This window comes from Typopeltis vanoorti, chromosome 8, assembly GCF_054136105.1.
Source record: "Typopeltis vanoorti isolate ZY-2024b chromosome 8, IOZ_Tvanoo_1.0, whole genome shotgun sequence".
Classification (NCBI taxonomy): domain Eukaryota; kingdom Metazoa; phylum Arthropoda; class Arachnida; order Uropygi; family Thelyphonidae; genus Typopeltis; species Typopeltis vanoorti.
This window is the reverse complement of record NC_143556.1, coordinates 50,081,400-50,101,348: the sequence shown is the minus strand read 5'-3', so window position 1 is coordinate 50,101,348 and position 19,949 is coordinate 50,081,400. Positions and strand designations below refer to the sequence as shown.

The 19,949-nt window shown below is 37.0% G+C and overlaps 1 protein-coding gene across 4 annotated transcripts in view; it reads left to right on the top strand.

The window, feature by feature from the left end:
• The window catches only part of EndoB (SH3 domain containing GRB2 like, endophilin-B), a 277,611-nt gene that overhangs the window by 209,679 nt on the left and 47,983 nt on the right, over positions 1–19,949 (top strand). The window lies entirely within an intron of this gene.

Sequence of the window (19,949 nt, the reverse complement as noted above, 5' to 3'; positions counted from 1 at the left end):
CAAAAGAGTTAATAGTTTTAATAGGTACTAATGATTTGACAGAGGACAAAGAGCATGTCAGAATGGATATCTGGAAGCTGCTTAGAAGGATAAAAGAGAATAGTGTGACAGGAAGGGTAGTCAGCGTGTTGCCTAGGTATAACTGTGGTGAAATGAGGCAGAGAGCAAGGATTATGAATGATATGCTGGCTGGAATGTGTGAGGAGTTGGGAGTACAGTTTGTTAATGTGTGGAACGAGTTTGAGGGATGAAGTGAGCTATATGGGAGCAATGGACTGCATTTGAGTGGTTACGGTGTGAGTCGCTTGGAGAACTGCTGCTGGAAGGTAGAGAAATGAGTAGAGAGAATGAATCAGATCAAGCCGGAAGTGATGTGGAAGAGCAGGAGAGATTGAAGAGGTGGTTATGAATGGAGTGGTTACTCCATATGAATGGAGTGGTTATGAATTAACGTTTTAGTATACGTTATTTCCTTAAAAATTAATGGTTAGGCCTATACATTAGTTACTTATATCTACCAGAATTACTATCATCCTTGGAACATAATCGATGTTTTGTTGTTGATCCAGAAATAAGCTGTTGTGTTTGTATACAAATGCTAGAAGTATAAGAAACAAGGCAGATGAAATGGTTGCACTAATTGCATCTGTTCATCCAAAGATTGTCCAATAAGTGAGACATGGTTGGAAGAGGATGATATTCTGACAGGAATAGAGATGGAAGGGTATGATGTGTTTCGTGTAGATAGAAGTGGTATAAAGGGAGGGGGAGTGCTATTGATGATAGAGAAAGAGTTACGTCCATACAGGGTAGAGATGCAGGAGGGAAATAGTGCCAGTGGTTTGAGGCAGTGTGGTGTGAGATAGAGGTGAATGGAATCAGATACTTGGTGGGATGTTGTTATAGACCAGGTAATGTGGATGGTGGTGATAATGAAATGTATAATCAAATTTGCCAAGCAAATAAGAAAAGGGTGATCATTATGTGTGATTTTAATTATGACAATATAGACTGGAACGATGAGTAGCAACTGGAAGTGAAGAAATTGAGTTTCTTGAGTTTTTGAGCGATAACTACCTCAGACAGTATGTAACGGAGGGCACACGAGGATTGAGGGTCTTGATTTGGTCATCTCATCAGAGGATGTAATTATAAATGAGGTGTCAAATCATCCACCAATTGGTGAGAGTGACCATGAGGTGATTACCTGGGTGGTTGCCAGCAGTGTGAAGACCTCTGTGAGAAAAGGGTATATGTGGAACTACAAGGGGAGTGATTATGAAGAGCTCAGGAGACAGCTTGCGGGTGTAGCATGGAATGAGGAGTTAGCTGGAAAAGAGATCAATGCAGCTTGGGGGATTTTCAAAAACTGTCTGGTAGATGCAATGTCTAAATGTATTCCAAGGGTGAGAAAGTTAAATAAGGTAGGTGTGAGATGGATGAATAAAGAGATTAAGCATGCGATATAGAGAAAAAAGAGCATTGTGGAGGCAGCATAAGAGAAGTGGAAATAACAATTCCATGAGGTCTACAAAGACCAGGCAAGGAGGGTGACTTAGTTGGTGAGGTATGAACAGCAGTTAGCTAATGAAGCCAAAAAGAATCCTAAGGAGTTCTTTCGATATGTAGCCAGCAAAAGAAAGAATGATTATGGAAGGATGACACTGATTGGAGAAAATGGTATAAAGACAGTTGTTGTGGAATGTGTGGTGGAGAACTTAATCAGCAGTTCATAATGGTCTTTCAATCTTGTGATTGTGACTTCATGGAGATATTGAGAGCAGTTGATGATGGAGAGGAGAGACTGACTGTAAGTGAGCAAGAGGTGTATGGGGAGTTTAGTGATATATATGAATACGTGGCAGTATATTATCTAGTCCCACAGACTTATTAACATCTGTGGGACTAGATAATATATCACCACATATTCTGAAGGAATATGCCAGGCAGTTGACACCTGCCTTGACATATTTCTTTTAATACGAGTCTTGCACTCGGTCAAGTTCCTAAGGAATGGAAGGAGGGCAAGATTGCACCACTTCATAAAGGAGGTGATCGAACTCAAGCATCAAACTATAGGCCTATCTGTGTGTCAGGTGTTGTGGTTAAGTTGTTGGAGAAGCTTGTGAGAACTAGGATCCAGAGTTGAGTTGACAACAATGGTATTATATTTGATGGACAGCATGGATTTGCTAAAGGGAGGTAATGTTTTAGTAATCTACTTGCTTATTACAATACAGTGACTGCTTCCTTGGACAGAGGAGTAGGATACACAGTAATATACTTGGATTTCACGAAGGCTTTGGATAGAGTACCTCATGATAAGTTGAGTCAAACTAGAGCAGATGGGGTTGAATGTTAGATTAGTGCATTAGATTGGAGACTGGCTATCTGATAAGTATCAACAAGTTGTGTATGGGAAGCGATATCCAGGAAAAGGAAAGCCACTAGCGGAGTGCCTCAGGGGCATGTTTTAGAGCCATTACTATTTAACTTGTATATTAATGATACTGATGAAGATTTGGATGGAGATATTCAGTTGTTTGCAGATGATGCAAAGTTGGGATGAACCATGAAGAGTAGTGAAGATGTTGTGGCCTTACAAGAAGACTTGAATAAATTGAGTGATTGAGCACGGAAATGGGGATGTGAGTTCAATGTTGCAAAATGTAAGGTTTTAAAATTTGAAAAACAAAGATGGGATGCAGAATTTATGCTTGGTGAGGATATATTGTTGGAGTGCAGGAAATAAGAGATCTTGGGGTGATAGTGGATAAGGATCTAAAATTTAGGGGGGACATAGCCAAAATTGTGAAGACAACACAAAGGCTTCTGGGAATGATGCGGAGGACACTGACGTGTAGAAGTAGGGAGATTCTTGTTCCGTTGTATAAGGCTTTGATTAGGCCACACATGGACTATTGTGCCCAGATTTGGTCACCGGGTTTTCAAAAGGATGAAGAGATGTTGGAAAGGTTCCAAAGGAGACTGACTAAGGTAGTTTCTGACCCTCTGTAATGTCGAGTATGAGGAAAGATTGAGAAGATGTAATTTGCAGAGTCTGGTGGACAGGAGGAAGAGGGGAGATATGATAGAGACCTACAAGGTTGGTAAGGGGTTGTTATAGGATCAGTGCTGGAGAAGTTTTACAGAGAATAGTGGGAGATCAGCGGAGAACCAGAGGTCATCCCTGGAAACTGTATAAAGAGGGAGTGAGAGGCAGGTTTTTTTGTGTAGAGTCGTAAATGATTGGAATGCCTTGTCTGAGAGTGTGGTGTCTGCAAGGAGTTTGAGTGTGTTTAAGACATGGTGTGATAAAAGGACCTCCCAGAGGAGTCTTTGACTCCATGAGGTCTTGGGGTAATAATAATTATAATAATTTCTTCCATATGCCTACCCACTCATATTCTGCAATAGATTTTACAGTCTGCTCCCCTGCATTTTTCTGCTGCTCCAGTAAGATGACAAAGAGAACATCTATGCAAGCAATAATTTTTCTGTTATGTGCAGCATGTCTTTACAGGAATCATGTTCATGTTCTTCCAATGGAGAACCCAGATGTCCTCTTGGAAAATGGACCATACTGACAGGAATGCTTTTTTCCATATTGCAAAATTTAATGCTGAATCAGTCACTCAGTCTACTTATGAATGAAGCAGTGAAGTATGTAACAGATTGTATTGTCCAGGTAGAAACAGCCACAATTCCAAAAACATCAACTCGATTTCCACATTATCCATAGCTTTGGAACCCAGAATACCAAGCAGCCAAAAAAAATTCAAGACAGAGCATGGAATGTAATTTGTAGATACCCTACCACATCAAGCTTAAAAGCTTTTAAACATACTCAGGCTTAAGCATGTTATGTGAAATGTCATGCACCCAGATTTGTTGAGGGTTTGGAGTGTTTTTTAGGGGCTAAGGCAGATTTGAGGGTGCATGAGACCATCTCACATTTGGGAATCATCGGTCCTCAGATCTTCAGCCTAATGACCAAGACTATGCAATTTAGCCCACCAGGGGACACCATTTAAGACTCTAGGTCTGACTTTGGTTGCCTTTCTTCAACCTAATTTGCCTAGTGTTAATGCCTGCATGCACATATCATTACTTTTTGTGATCCCCTGATGATGGCAATGTAACATTCTGAAATATAAGAAAGTATTGAAGTTTTTATAATTAACGTTTTAGTATACGTTATTTCCTTAAAAATTAATGGTTAGGCCTATACATTAGTTACTTATATCTACCAGAATTACTATCATCCTTGGAACATAATCGATGTTTTGTTGTTGATCCCAAAGTTCTTGCAGACACTTCGGGAGAAAATTTCCAGAGCAACAAGAAAAACAGTTGCTAAGCTCTTCTATTAATTGGCTAGAGCTGTACATTCCACCATTTATTAAAGAGGAACTAAAATGAACTCTTACTGCCTCATCTCCAGTGCAGTAGTTTCTTGATGACATCCATTATGAGATGGTAAAACATCTTCCATATTCTATGGATCTCCTTCTCTTGCTATATAACATACAGAGAAAGAGTTTCCAGATTCTTGACATAAGTCAGTTGTCATTGCCATCCCATAACCATGAAAAGATCCAACACAAGCAAACAATTATCAACCTATTGCTCTGACCAGCTGTCTTTATAAGATATTGGAGAAAATGGTTAATAGCAAACTTCTCTGGTATTTAGAAAGCAATGATCTTCTCTCAGATACACACTGTGGCTCTTATAGACATCATTCAACATTGAACCAAGAACATCTTGTTTCAGTGTGTTCTTTGACATGGAAGAAGCTTATGACAACCTGGAGATATGGCATATTAAAAGATTTCTGTGACCCAGGTCTCAGAGGGGCACCATCCTGTATTTATGAAAAACTGTCCAGCTGAGTGGGAAGTCTCTACCATATCAAGAATAGGATGTTCCCAAGGTTCCGTGTTAACCCATTTATGCCTAAAGTCAGAATTTTTTATCAATTTTACAATTATGTGAGAAATAAGGACAGTTAAGACCTGTGACATAAGAAATGCAGTTTTATTCATCAAAATATGATTTATAGTGAAAATACACGACGTCCTGTATATAGGACACTAGGAAAATACCTTACAAAAACAAATTTAAGTATTACTGAATATGATAAGCCATGAAGCATTTTACATGCAACCCTCTATTACATCTCTCACATCCTGTTATTTTCATGTGACAATGCACACATTGTTTGATTTTCTTGGAACAGTCCAATGTGCATGCATGTCAAATCGACTTTCAAGTTTTACTGTGGCCTTCTTTGCTGGCCTTGTTGTGAAGTGTATTGCAATATCACTGTAAATAAAATCTAACTTTAGTTCTATTAAATTTTCTTACAAACTATGCCTATTTGTTTTTGTGGCAGTCAGGCTTATTATATCATCATTAAAGAACAATTTGAAATTATGTGCTGGTTAGAGATTTGGGTTTTTGAGTTGCTCCATGTGAATGTCTTCTTCTGACCAAGCTACATATCATATTCTATGCAGTTTTAAGCTCAATGTTTCCATTTGTGCTATGCAGATATTTCTTTTTTTTTTTGAGGGGATTTATATTCCTCATGTTCAATTGAAGAATCATCTAAAGCAGCTGGAGCATCAAGCATGCTTCCAGGCAAATTATTTATAATTATCTGGATCATCTTCACTAGAATCTTAATCAGTAATATTCCTGGTTACATTCTTGGGTGGTAATATAGTAATAAATTATTTTTCTTTACCTTTCACTGGTAGAGAAATCTTCAGCTAAATCCAAAATGTTGTTTAGTTTTGAAAGAATTTTGGATTTGCTATAGAACTGTTCAGGGTCCATTCTGCTTGGGAGGTGGGGGGGGGGTATGTATGCATGGGTATGTATATGTATATAGGTAAGAATGAACTGAACAAAAGAATCATACTTTTGTGTGATGTTATATGCATCTGATTGCCATCAGATGCATATAACACATTTCAGTTGGTAAACTTATTCAGGTTGGAGGTTTAATGGAATATTATCAGCACTGAGAAAGGATTAAAAATAATTTTAATACTTCCAATATTTCGTCTCCATCACAGAGACATCTTCAGGGATTATAAAAAAACTTTTTGTAACAACACACGTACACAAATACAATAGTGAGTGAAACTAAAGTCCTATCTAGGTGGTGTGCCCTCTATGGTCATTTGCAGGTGGCCTAGGATGTAAAGAGGGATCTCTGATAATTAATGTTTCATAAATTTTGGGAAGTTTAATGCAACCATATTTGTTTAAATTAGGTTGATTCCTGAGTGCAGATGCAGATTCAAAGAATAGTCTTTCTTTTTTGAATTTACCATGGTGGAGCATAGTGCTTTTTTTCCAGGAGATCCTGTGGGTTTTATCCAAAACATGGTCTGCAAGGCCAGATCGACCATAATCATGATTGCAGATGTATAAATAAATTCCCTGTGATGATAGAGCGTTCCCCCTTTATCCTGGAGTTCATGGTACCATCTAGTTCCCCCCAAATTTTATCTGGGCTCCAGAACCGGCATAGGCTGATGAATCAGACCCATGGCTGGGTCAGTATTCCTGACTGTAATCCGTGTGTGTCCTCGGACCAGTTTGCCTGCTTGTGGGATGAAAAACACCAGATAAACTGGCAGAAAAAACTCTGCAGAAAAAACGCCCAAGACCAGCTAACTTGGCTATGGCTGAGGAAGATCCTTGAGCTCCTCACGTCGTTGACGGGAATCAAACCTAGGACACTCCTTCCCCAGTCACATGGTTACGAAGCGCAAAGCCACTAGGCTAACCACGCGGACATTGCAGATGTATGACTTGTGTTCTTCTAACCGGATAGTTGCTGATCTGCCTGTCTGTCTGAAGTAAGTCAGTTTACAGGCACAAGGTACTCTATATACTCCAGGCACTGAGAGAGAAGGGAGCTGATCTTTGGTGAAATGGATAAGGATAGCAAGTTTATGGTGGGGCTTAAAAGCTGTACTTTTTAATGATCTGGCTGTTTTTTCTGATGTACTACGGATGGAAGGTATTGTGATGACATTTCTGAAATCCTTCTGAAAAGATGGTCAGGGAAATGGGAAAGGGCTTGATTATTTTTTTAATTCTGTAGTCGCTGTAGCCATTGGAAAGGAAGGTGTTGTGATGTGTTTGAAAGGACAGTTTCACTGGAATAAAGATTGTGGGCTCTATTGATTAGAGTTTTAATAATGCCATATTGCTGAGAGGGGTGGTGGTGGGAGAGTTTGCGAATGTGTCTGCCTGTATGATTAGGTTTTCTATGTACAGAGAAAGGAGGGTTACCATTAGGAAGGTGTGTTACTAAGACGTCTAGGAAGGGTAAGCTATTGTTATTTTCCTTTTCCATCGTAAACTGGATTCTTGGATGTAAACTATTGAGGTGACTGAGGAAGGAATCTAATGTGTCTTGGCCATGAGGCCAAATAGAGAACACATCATCTACATATCTTAGCCAGATAGAAGGTTTTAGAGGGGAAGAGTCTATGGCTTGTTTTTCAAAATTTTCCATGTAAAAATTGACAAGAGGTGGTGAGATGGTGGAACCCATGGCAGTTCCCTCTATCTGTTTGTAGATTTTGTTCTTCCAAGAAAAATAATCAGAGTTGATTGCAAAGAAAAAGAGCTCTATGATATTAGAAGGAAAAACTTTTTTAAGAGTATTAAGGTGTCAATTAGGGGAATATTGACACCATCTCATTGGTAAACAATGAGATGATGTCAAAGCTGACCAATATGTCTGTATTATTTAAAGTAAGATTTTTAATTAAGTTTTTAAAGTGGGTAGAGTTTTTTACATAAGATGTGGTAAGACCAGTGGGGGGGGGGAGGTCAAAGAGTTAGCTAGCTGCTTTGACAATATGTAGCAAGGTGCATTGGTGGCATCTACTATAGATCTTAGGGGAGAATTAGGTTTGTGGATTTTAGGTAAACCGTATATATGGGGGGGATTTCAAAGCTTCGTTCCATATCAGGATCAGCATTGAACAAAATTTCCTTCACATGCTCAGTATAATTGAAAAATAGCTCAAGTTATTTTGGCAGTTAGCTTCTTAGTCATAACATTCTCTTCTTATTTGCACTACTTATCTTCTTCATATGCACACTATGCTTCTAGTTGAAGGAGATCATTCTTAACTGCTCTGAATAGGAATCGAGCAAGTTTTTCAGCTTTTCCTCTAATGTAATTATAAAGCCTTATAGGTATCTAAATTAAAGCAAAGTGAAGGAAAAGTGATTGAACATGAGAATAGAGTTTGCACATACACTTGTGATGATAGCTTTGAGTCAACTGGCAAGTGTCGGATTGGCAAAAAAAGTTTGCATAACGTAAAAAAATCGCAACAACTGATTATCATGCATATTGAATTCGCATTAAAAGAGGTTTTCCCATACTAAAACAATTAGTCTGTTTGAATAGGGTATGCATGAAAATCAAAACTCAAAAAATTTGTTTAAATTAAAAAATACTTAAGTCACAAACAACATTAAGTATGTTGTTTTTTCTAAAGACTTCTGGAACATATCGGCATAGTGATTTTTCATTGTCTGTGTAAACATTTCCTATAAATATTTTTTCAAGCAGACTATATGAAGGACACTAAGCATAAATGGGTCAAGTAGATACTCTTTCCTGTCAAAGTTAACTCAATCATTGAACAGCTTCCTCTCATTGTATGCTCTATATGTTGCTGTCTTCACAATTTACTATCACTCTTGTAACATGAGGGTAATTGAAAGACAACTTCAGCAAGCAGTTGATTGTGTTGCTCCATGGGCTCTTAGTAATGGGTTCAGGTTTTCTGCAGAAAAAAAAGTGTCTGTACAATTCTGCCAGAAATGCATTATCCTGAGTTAAGAATGGGACAAAGTGATGAATATGTAGACTTTTGACCAGTAAAATCAATCATAGGAAGAAATACATTGGGTTTATTTGGCTATAATAATGTGAAAAAATTAAAAACTGCTGCAGATACTTATAGCTTCTTCTGGGCAAAGATAAAATACAATAAAATTTTATTTTATTGTATTTATCATTATCATGAATTATAGCATTACTAAAATACAATGTATGTAGGAACTGTTACAATATAAGTTGAAAGCAGAAACCATGTGGAGCATGGGAGCTGACCCTCAATAGGAACCAAGGAATGATCCTGTGTGATATTTGGAAATCACTAATTAGATCTTTCTGCACATCAGATTTTAACTTTTCAGTGAACTATCTTGCACACATCACTGAACAATAGCTAACCCATGTCAGCTCCCACATTCCACGTGATTTCCGTTTTCAACTTATATTGTAATGGTTTCTACATGTTCTGTATTTTAGTAATGTTATATTTTAGGTTAGCTTTTTATTGTATTTTTTTTTATCTTTGCCCAGAAGAAGCTGCAAGTATCTGCAGCAAAACTAGCTAGGTTTAATTTTTTTCATATTATTATGGCCAAATAAATCCAATGTACTTTATATAATGGGACAAAATGTTATTCCAGTAGCAACAGAGGCTAAGTTCTTGGGACTCATCTTTGACTAGAAAGTTTACACTCTAAGCACACTTGTCAACTAAGAGAAAAGTGCAAGAGAGCATTGAATCTCCTTCTCACACTGTCTTGTATTGAATGGGTGTGGATTGATCTTCATTGCTTCATCTTTATCATGTGCTTATATGTTCAAAGCTAAATTATGGGTCTTAAGTGTATGGTTCTTCAAGACAGAATATCCTGTGTAGTTTGGATCTCATTCATCAGTGATAGATAGCTACTGGTGCCTTTTGTACATATCCTACGCAGTCTTTATGTTGAAGCAAATGAAGCTCTATCCCTTGGATGGAAACAGTTGCCTCTTAATTATGCCCTAAACACAATAAAAACCTCTTCTAGAGCATCCTACATCGACTAGTATATTTTCTCTACATTGGGAGGCTCAGTTCACTTTTTTTTTTTTGTTTTTTTTGTGATTTTCATGCCTTATTTGTTATAGCTCTTATTCAGTTAAATAATTCTGAAGGTATTGGATTCTTTTAAGAATGTATCATATGCAGGAAATAAAGATCCAAGTTTAATATCTCAAATTTTGATATCAAGTTTAATGTCAGTTGATCATGTGATAATATAGAGATGAATGACAGTGGTCTTGATTTATATCTGATTTGACATCAAGCCATCTTCCTGCATCTCTTAACTCCAACTGCTGATTTACAATTCTTTGTAAGGATCTGGATTTCAATCCCATCTAGGACATAAAGAACCTCTATATAGGATTTTTTCATCCAAAGCTAAGTTAGCTGGCCTCATGTGGAAGTGGTAGGATTTTTTCCTCCTGAAAGTTGGGTTTTTAGTCCTGTAAAGCAGGAATGTTGGCCAGAACACACAGTTAATAGATGCAATATCCTAGCCTCAGTCAATTTACTTCAGCCGTAATTCCAAACAACCAACCATTTCTTTAATTCACACAAAAACACAAGGAAATAAATAAATAAATAAATATAAATAAAGTCATATGTTTCAGCCTGAATATTACTAGCTTCATCAGTGACAACATTAGTTAATTACAAGGTAGAATGCAAACAATGGATTGATTTGAAACAGTGAGAGCCACATCCTATTATATATAAAACAATGCAAAGGTATAAATGCAGAACTCTATTCCATGTCCATATCTATTCCATGTTGTGCCAAGCCAGATTTCTCTGATTTCCTGTTGTTGATGTGAGATTGGTGCTCTTGTATCCTCTTTTCCACTGGGTGTTCAGTTTGTCTGAAATAGAAAATAGCAAATAGAAAAAGGCAAATTATCCTTCTTAGATATTCTATTCCTCCGCTCACCATCAGGTGAATTATTACTTCTGTTTATCAAAAGCCTACTTTCATTGGATGCTACATTCACCATCAATCTACTCGTCTCTCACAGAAGACTGGAATTAAAAATTTTAGTGCAACATACTCACACTATATGTTCTATACCTCAACAATTATAGCAGGAACTCTAAAACACCAAACATATATGAAACTCAATGGCTTCTCAGAAAGGACGACACAGTGTCTTTTTAATTCCTATGCTCCTAGCTCAAAGAACAAGGAAATAATACACCGTGTTCCTGTCCCATATATTTCTGGCATCTCAGAAATTTCCAGAATTCTTCAGAAATACAATTTAGTGGATAATTTTTTTCCTATCACCAAATTATCATCATGGTTTTCATCTTCCAAAGGTAAACACCGCCTCTGGCTCTTCCTGGCATCTACCAAGTTTCTTGTGACTGTCATTGTTCTTACTACTTATATTCTCTTTTCGGTAGAAAAGAGAATACAAGAACACCAATCTTACATCAGCAACACGAAATCTGGCTTGGCACAGCACAGAATAGATCATCATAGTTTATTCACAATATGATACAATGTGAAAAAGTAAAAGAGATTTATATTAAATATTGCAAATTATGGTCTTCCAAGTCTCTCTCTCTATCTCGAGCTAACTGGTAGATGTCAGATGGAGTTTTACAGTTCAGCCTACTGATGGTTTCACATATGTATTGCCAAAATTGTTTGCATGGTCTTCCTCTACTGTGATTGCCATCTTCTGGTTTGTACAGGATGAGGGATTCCAAAAAGGGTGAGACTTCAGGATGTCTGAGTTGATGTCCAAGCCATCTGAGTTGTAGTTTTTTTGACTATATTGACAAGTGGTTCTTGCTTAGCCAGATTTAGCACATAGAATAGATACGAACCATAATATCCTATAGTCTGAAAATTGCTTACTTCGCTGTCGTAACTTAAATCATAATAGAATCGTTTAGAATGACTGCCTCTCACTATCTAAGATATTAATTAGTTTTTAAATTAGACTCCCACCTCTAATCTTGATTCATCATGTTCTATCCTTTTCCTTTCTCCTAAAATATTCTATCTTTCTTCTTTTTTTTCCCAAAGAATTTATAGTCTATCCTTGGAAACTCGGTTTTAATTCACATATCTTTGTTTTGTCTGCAACTCTAGCTCCCACATTTTTCTATCTCTACATCCCCTCCACTTCGTTTTGGTCATACTTTTGCAGTGTTATATAAACGTTTATCATTATACGCCTGATTCTGCTCCAAAAGAAGACAATCTTGAACATCCTACAAAGGTATGTCCAAAATTATTCCTTCCATATATTTTTCATTTATCTATGTCTCTAAAATATCAATAATGCCTTAAATAAATTGAGTAGAAGCTAATGACATTATATTGCCTGAAGAAAATAGGCAAAATATCCATAAAAATTAATAATAATTTAGAGGAGTAGCATGGAAAATTTTCCAGAAGTAATATTTATATTAATTAGTATTTTAAAAGTTAATAACTAGTAATATAATGTTTCCTCAGTTATACCTTTGCCTTGTTGTACGTATAACATACAACATTGGGTTCATGTGGCTCTCACTATTTCAAATCAATCCATTATTCATGTTTTACTTTGTAATTTACTAACATTGCTACCAGTGATACCCTATAACATTCAGGCTGAAATATGACTTTAAATAAATATTTACTTATTTACATGTGTCTTTGTGTGAATTGAAGAAACCTCATGGCACAAGTATCTCTTAAAGAACAACCAAACCACCAATTTAAGCATAATTGTAATGTTTTAAATGACTCTTAAGTTTTAAGAGGTATACCGTGAGTAGACATATCGATACAAAATTAATAACGGAAAAAACTCACGTACAAAGATTATTTAATAGTATAATTTTCGTCTATGTGTCACAGGCATCTTCAGTACATATTAAGCTCAAATTAAACAATTACTGACAATTACAAAAAGCACCACCTATAAATTCCAAAAAAGCACCACCAATAAAAAGTTAGGAAAGATTAGCTAATCTTTCCTAACTTTTTTTTTTTTTTTTTTTTTAAGGAAATTTATTGACCTTTTTGGTTATCTTACACCAGCTACTTAGGCTGTGCTTTTTGGAATTGTCAGTTATTGTTTAATTTGAGCTTAATATGTACTGAAGATGCCTGTGACACATAGGCGAAAATTATACTATTAAATAATCTTTGTATGCGAGTTTTTTCTGTTATTAATTTTGTATTTAAATGACTTTTCCTTAATACAGGCAGTCCCCGGGTTATGAATGAGATACATTCCTGTGAACGTCTTTAAGTTGAATTTTTATGTAACTCGGATCCCTGATGAACAGCGCATTTGCAGTAATAATAATAATAATACTATAATGGCTCATATATAGCCATAATAATACAGTGTAATACTGTAATAATAAGTTACAGAAACTATTGTACTCTTTCTTTTAATTCAAACAGAACATAAAAACAAACTCATACAAAAAGTTTTATAGGAAATAGGAGAAATTTCAAAAAGGAATATTAAAGGTTGCATCAGTGTCTTGCTTACTGGAAGGGGCATTTCTGAGGCAAGAAGGTGGACTAACATTAATTGGAAGATGATGGAGATAGTGCTGAAGAGGATGGACCTGGTGGTGGAAAATCAGGATTTGATTCTGTTTCACAAACAGAATTTTAAAGGGAATTTTCTTTTACGAACAATAATGTTCCACAGCAGAAATAAAACATTTCAAGAACCAGTCTTCAAACATGGCAAGTGTGGCACAGGCCCTTAAATATGACTTCCAAATAACAGGAAGAGCTGCTTTAATAATGCAGTGATGCACAGGCTTGTTTACATGCACGAAAGAAACTAGTTCCAAATTATTAATTTAAATATTTAATTATTAATTATCCTTATGGGGGGGCTGTAAGTATGGAATGCTGTAGGTCAGGTCGTCTGTAACCCGAGGACTGTCCATACTTTCTTTGTCTTTACTGGATTTATAAATATATATCTCTGTTATATTCTTGTGATTTTTTTGACTTTTTTTTTTTTAAGTAAAATCTTACAACCTCTATTTGGTCTGAACTCAACTTGCTCTTTCCAAGTTTATTTAATTATTTTTCTTATTCTCAGGTATGCTTAAATTAAATAAATCTTTCTGAAAGACTAAGGAAATTTTTCTGTAATTCTCACATTGAATGTTTTTTTTTTAAATGTATAGGTACTATGAAAGTTATATTCCATACATCTGGAATTTGACTTCCTGTGACTGGGCTATATGAATAATGCAATGTAATCACTGTAAAAATTATCTCCCTATTTTGAGCATCACTGATCAGATATTATCTACTTCAGCCTTTCCACATTTCAGGTTTCCAAAGTACTCCAGACATTCAGAATATCCTTATCTTTACTTTTTGCCACCTGTATCATCTCTAATTCTTTTAAAGTATTTTCTTCAATTTCTAAGCATTTTCATTAGTCTCCAGAACATTATGCTACCCTCTTTATCTATGTTCTGTATTCTTCCCAAAGTTTTCCCATGAATTTTGTTTAATACTTTTATGCATAACTTAGCTTTCTTACATTTTTTTCTCTCTGTTCTCTCAGAGCATATGATCAATTACCTGCCAGGAACTTTCGATATTGATGTCTTCATTCCAGAACCACCTATTTAACTTCAGTCCATCATGGACTTCCAATTTTTCTATCCTTGCAGCCACCTTCGTTACATATCCCCATTGTTAATTTCTTTACCAATGATTTCTTCAGATTTTGTTATTAGATCTGTTAGGTTTTTGTTTTCCGGATTCTGATTTTCTCTCTCTAGTAATATTTGCATATTTTGCATGATTCTTTTTGAGTTTCATAGATATTTTTTCTTTTTAAGTTTGGTATTCATTGTTATCCTACTCAAAACTGTATGGTTCATCTTACATTGGAATATAGTGTTAGTCAGTGGCGGCTGGTGACAATAGAAGCAGGTGGGGCCAGGGGCCAAAAGCAACTTAATTTTTTTATATTTATATAGTGGGTTCTATTATTGATTTATAGTTATTATTTCTATTACAATAATGCTTAGTCAGAATCTACTGATGCATTGAGCTATTAATTTTTTTAAATTGTTAGGACGTAACATATACGGGCTCAACGTATTAATAACATGAAAACTCGAAAGATTTGCAGTTACGGGCATAGCTCAACGGACTAGAGCCAAAAAAAAAAAAAAAGAAGAAGAAGAAGCTCGACGGACTAGAGCAATGAACTGGAAATCCAAAGATACCGGTTCAACTCCAGCTGGCCGCCCTGCAAAATGTTTTAATTTTTCAAGTGTTAAAACAAAAAAGTTTATTATTTCTATTATTTATTTTATAAATCAATGACAGTTTATTTTTCACTTGGTTAGAGTATAATAAAATTAGTTTAATCCTTTATCCAAGTGTGAGCAAACAAAGTTTGCGCCTGAAGTATCTTCAGGACTAGAGTAAGGTGATACCACACCAGGGCAACTCGTTGCCCTGGTGTGGTATCACCTTACTCTATATAGGTAGAGATGACCTGCGAATGCTTCTGCCTGGTATTTCCACTAGGGCCTGGCTCCCACTGAAGAGACCTCAATAAAGGTCGAAACTAGTCTGGGTAGTGGCCCTTCCCTTAATGCATAACATTAGACATATCCGCAAGGAGATGTGTTTTGCATTATAGGAGATACTGAGATAGGAGTGTTGGTAGCTTTCTCCACCTTTGCAACGAGTTGCCCTGGTGTGGTATCACCTTACTCTAGTCCTGAAGATACTTCAGGCGCAAACTTTGTTTGCTCACACTTGGATAAAGGATTAAACTAATTTTATTATATTTATAAATCAATGTTAAAACTTCTGAGATTTCGAGAAATAAAGAGAAACATTTTTTCAATAAACTATCGATTTTGTTCATAGTTAAAATGTATTGTTTATGGACGTAATAAAAATTTAAACTTTAAAATAAATTATAACAAAAAACGACAACAATAATTAAACACACTTGGTTGGTCGATTGATAGAGCCTCTGCTACTAATGGCTCAGTTAAGTAAGTTTGAGCGCGGTTAGTAGTTGGAAGGGGACCAATCGTTCGATGCTGTTGGCACACTCTCCCTCGATGAGTCTTTGGACTCCCTGGAGGTGTCAAATAATAATAATAATAATAATAATAACACTTCTTCTTCTTCTTCTTTTGCAGCTTCTCTCACTTTAGTGGGGTCACTGTTGATGATGAGTCTCCTCCACATCCTCCTGTCTTAGGCTGTCACCACATCCAAGTTCTTCATCCTCAAGTCCTCTTCTACCAGCTCCCTCCATCTCTTCTTTGGCCGCCCACACTTCCTCCTTCCTTGCACATCCATCTGCATGACCCTTCTTCCCACACATTCGTCCTCCCTCCTCATCACATGACCAAACCATCTCAACCTTGCCTCCTGTATCTTTGCTCCTAAGTTTGTAACTTTCACTGTTCTCCTCACATAGTCATTTCTCAGATGATCCTTTCTGGTCACACTGCACATCCACCTAAGCATTCTCCTCTCTGCTACTTCCATCCTGCTGATGTTATTTTTCCACAGTTTCTATAGCATATGTCATAGCTGGCCTCACTAATGTCCTATAGATTTTGCTTTTCAGATTGATCGACACCCTCTTATCGCATAACACTCCAGCCATCTCCCACTTGTATCCTGCATCCCACTTCCTTCCCAGCTCCTCCATCTTCTTCCACTGTTGAACCTAAGTATCTAAAGTCCCTCACCTTCCTGATAACATTTCGTTCAAACTCCAGATTTGTCTCCTGGCCGTTGCCCACTGTGCAACACATATACTCTGTCTTACTTCTGCTCAGTCTCATATCTCTCTCTTCCAGTACTTTTCTCCATCTTTCCAGTTTAGTTCCTGCTTCTTCTCTTGAATCTGCACACAGCAAGATGTCATCTACATACAACATTGTCCAAGACGCATCTTCTCTCTCCTTCTCCGTCACCACCTCCATCACAATGTTAAACAGAAACGGACTTAATGCTGACCCCTTGATGCAAGCCAACTGTTACTTGAAAACTTTCTGTCTGTCCCAGACAGGTCCGAACACTTGTCTTCACATTTCTGTACATCTCCTGCACCAACCTGACATATTTCTCCAGAACCTTCTTCTCCCTCGGACACCTCCAGACTTCTTGCCTTGGCACTCTATCGTATGCTTTCTCCAGATCAATAAATGCCAGATGTAGCTCTCGTTGTTTCTCTCGAAACTTTTCCATCATCTGCCGCAACCCAGAGATAGCATCTGTTGTTGATCTACCAGGCATAAAGCCAAATTGTTCCTTTGCAGTCCCCACCTCCTTCCTCAATCTTCCATCAAGAAACCTTTCTAGGATTGTCATTGTGCGGGACATCAACTTTATTCCTCTGTAATTTTTGCAGTCTTGTGCATCCCCTTTACCGTTGTAGATGGGGACAAGAGTACTCTCCATCCATTCCTCGGGTATATTTTCCTGTTGGCAAACTTTCATGAACAGGTCCCACAGCAGATCAATTCCCTCTTTCCCCCAGTGCCTTCCATGCCTCCACTGGAATCCTGTCGGGGCCCACCGATTTTCCATTCCTCAACCTTCATGGCCTCCATCACTTCCACTCTACTGATGTTCTGCACCATCCCCTCAGAAGGCTGCTCATCTTCTCTGTGAGTCCTTGCATTTTCCTCATTCAAAAGTCCCCTCAAAATATATTCTCCATCTGTTTCTTATGTCCACATCCCTCCATAATACTCTTCCTTCAACGTCTTTGATCTGCCTCACATGCAAGATGTCCTTTGCTGCTTTATTTCTACATTTCGCTAGTTGGTAAATTTTTCTCTGTCCTTCCTTTGTTTCTAATTGATCATATAGAGCTGCTTGATATGCCATGGCCTTCGCATGTGCCACAACTCTCTTGGCTTCTTGCTTTCTCTCTCTCTCTGTACACCTCTCTGTCCTCTTCCACTCTTGACTCATCTTACTTCTGCTTTGCCTTCCTCTTAGCTGTCACTGCCACTTGCACATTATTATTCCACCACCAACCCTCCTTCTGCTCTCTAATCTTTCCAGATGTCTCACCAAGCACATCAATTGCACAGCATAGGATTACTTTTGAATTATGTTTCCTCCAATCTTGTACACTTTCCAGTCCATCCGAAATCCTCTCTAACACCCTCTCCCTAAAACGATTCCTCACCCTCTCTTCTTTTAAGTGAAACCACTTAATTGTCTTCATCCCATGGCTTCCAGAGGTTCTTATCTTCGATCTTATTTTAAAGTCTGCGCACAGCAGTCAGTGTTGCTGTGCCACTTGATCTGTTGGAATTACTTCACAATTTGTCACAACCTTAAGATGTTTTCTTCTAGTCAAAATGTAGTAAATTTGTGAACTGTTGTTACCACTCTTAAATGTTATCAAATGTTCTTCCCTCTTGTAGAAAAACGAGTTCACAATTGCCAGATCAAACGCTACTGCAAAGTCCACAACCCTCTCTCCATCCTGGTTCGTCATTCCCACTCTGTGGCCACCATGCACCCTTTCACAGTTTCTATTCTGTCTCCCTGTGTGTCCGTTCAAGTCTCCTCCTACAATCACCATCTCGTTTTCATCACCATTTCCAGTTCCCTCATTTCTTCATCTAACACGTTCCAGAACTCATCTTTCTCCTCTGCTGTACAGCCAACTTGTGGGGCATATATACATAATACGACCATAATATACACATAATAATTAAACACACTAAAAACAAAAGATCAACAATGAGAATAAATAATAAGACAAAGAAAGAATCACCCGCTATTTGCATACACTAGTGCATGCCTGAGCACAGCAGGTAATTATTAACTTCATCATTTTCTCCACATTTTCATATTTGCAAAACATTCTGTATGTCTGGTATTCATTTTCCTACTTTGCTGTTCAGATGTTGAATTAAAAAATCAGCTTTTCCTTTTTGTTTTTTGCCCTCTCTCATGACTCAAATTCTATTTCTTTCCTGTTATTGGCATAAGTAAGTCATTGTCCAGTTTCCCAATTTGAAATTTGCTCACATCACTCCACTTGAAATTCAAGAAGCTTATTTTTATGTTTAATGTTGGATGTTATATCTACTCCTTCCTTTTCTTGATTGCTGTTGTCTGAACTTATATGTCTTCTCAGTAACATCAGTTATGTGGATACATTGATATATAACTGGTGTTAATGATAGTACCTATTTACCTAAGTTCAAAGTGTTTTATTAGCTGACTTTTCACTGTATTCCCTAATTCCTTGATGAAAATAGGTACTTTGGAAGTTTTTGTTTTATCAGAAAGTAAAAATTACTTCTTTTAGTCCTTTTCCACTTGTGAAACAAACAAAACTTACACATGAGACATCTTCATGGCCATCCTACTTAGGTTGACTTCACATCAGATTTCTTCAGTATCTTGTCATCACAGCACTCCCATTTTTGAGTATATGTATTGCAATGTACTATGGAGAGTCACTATTCAGACAGATTTTAATCTTTATTGAAGTCTCATTAGTGGGAACTAGACCTGTGGAGATTTTTTTTATGATGCTGATCCCACACATGAAATGTCACAGGACCTATAACACCACGGTTCCATGCATGGGTAAGTGATTAAGGAGAAAAAGGTAGCCTATTATGTTTCTTAAAGAGTTTAGAGGTTGTGCTCAGTGAGGAAAAAAAAACAGTATGGGGGAGATTATTGCAAAAAATGACTGCTAAATCAATGCAAAATCATGTTTAGCCCTAATTATGAATATACTTCATGTATAGACTTTGTTTGCTCACGCTTGAGTAAAGGATAAAAATGAGAATATAATTTCTTGTTAAGTATACTTTAATTTCAAGCTTAGTTCTTTGTTGAGGGTGGCAATGAGTATCATGACATCATTTTGACCATCTTTATCCATTTTTGTCTGTACAGAAGATAATGTGGTTGACTGTCCCATGTTGTCACGCCATCCTCATTCCTTTAGTCAGTTAGATACTTAATAACAAATGCACCATAAGAAAAGTGGATATTGGACATTG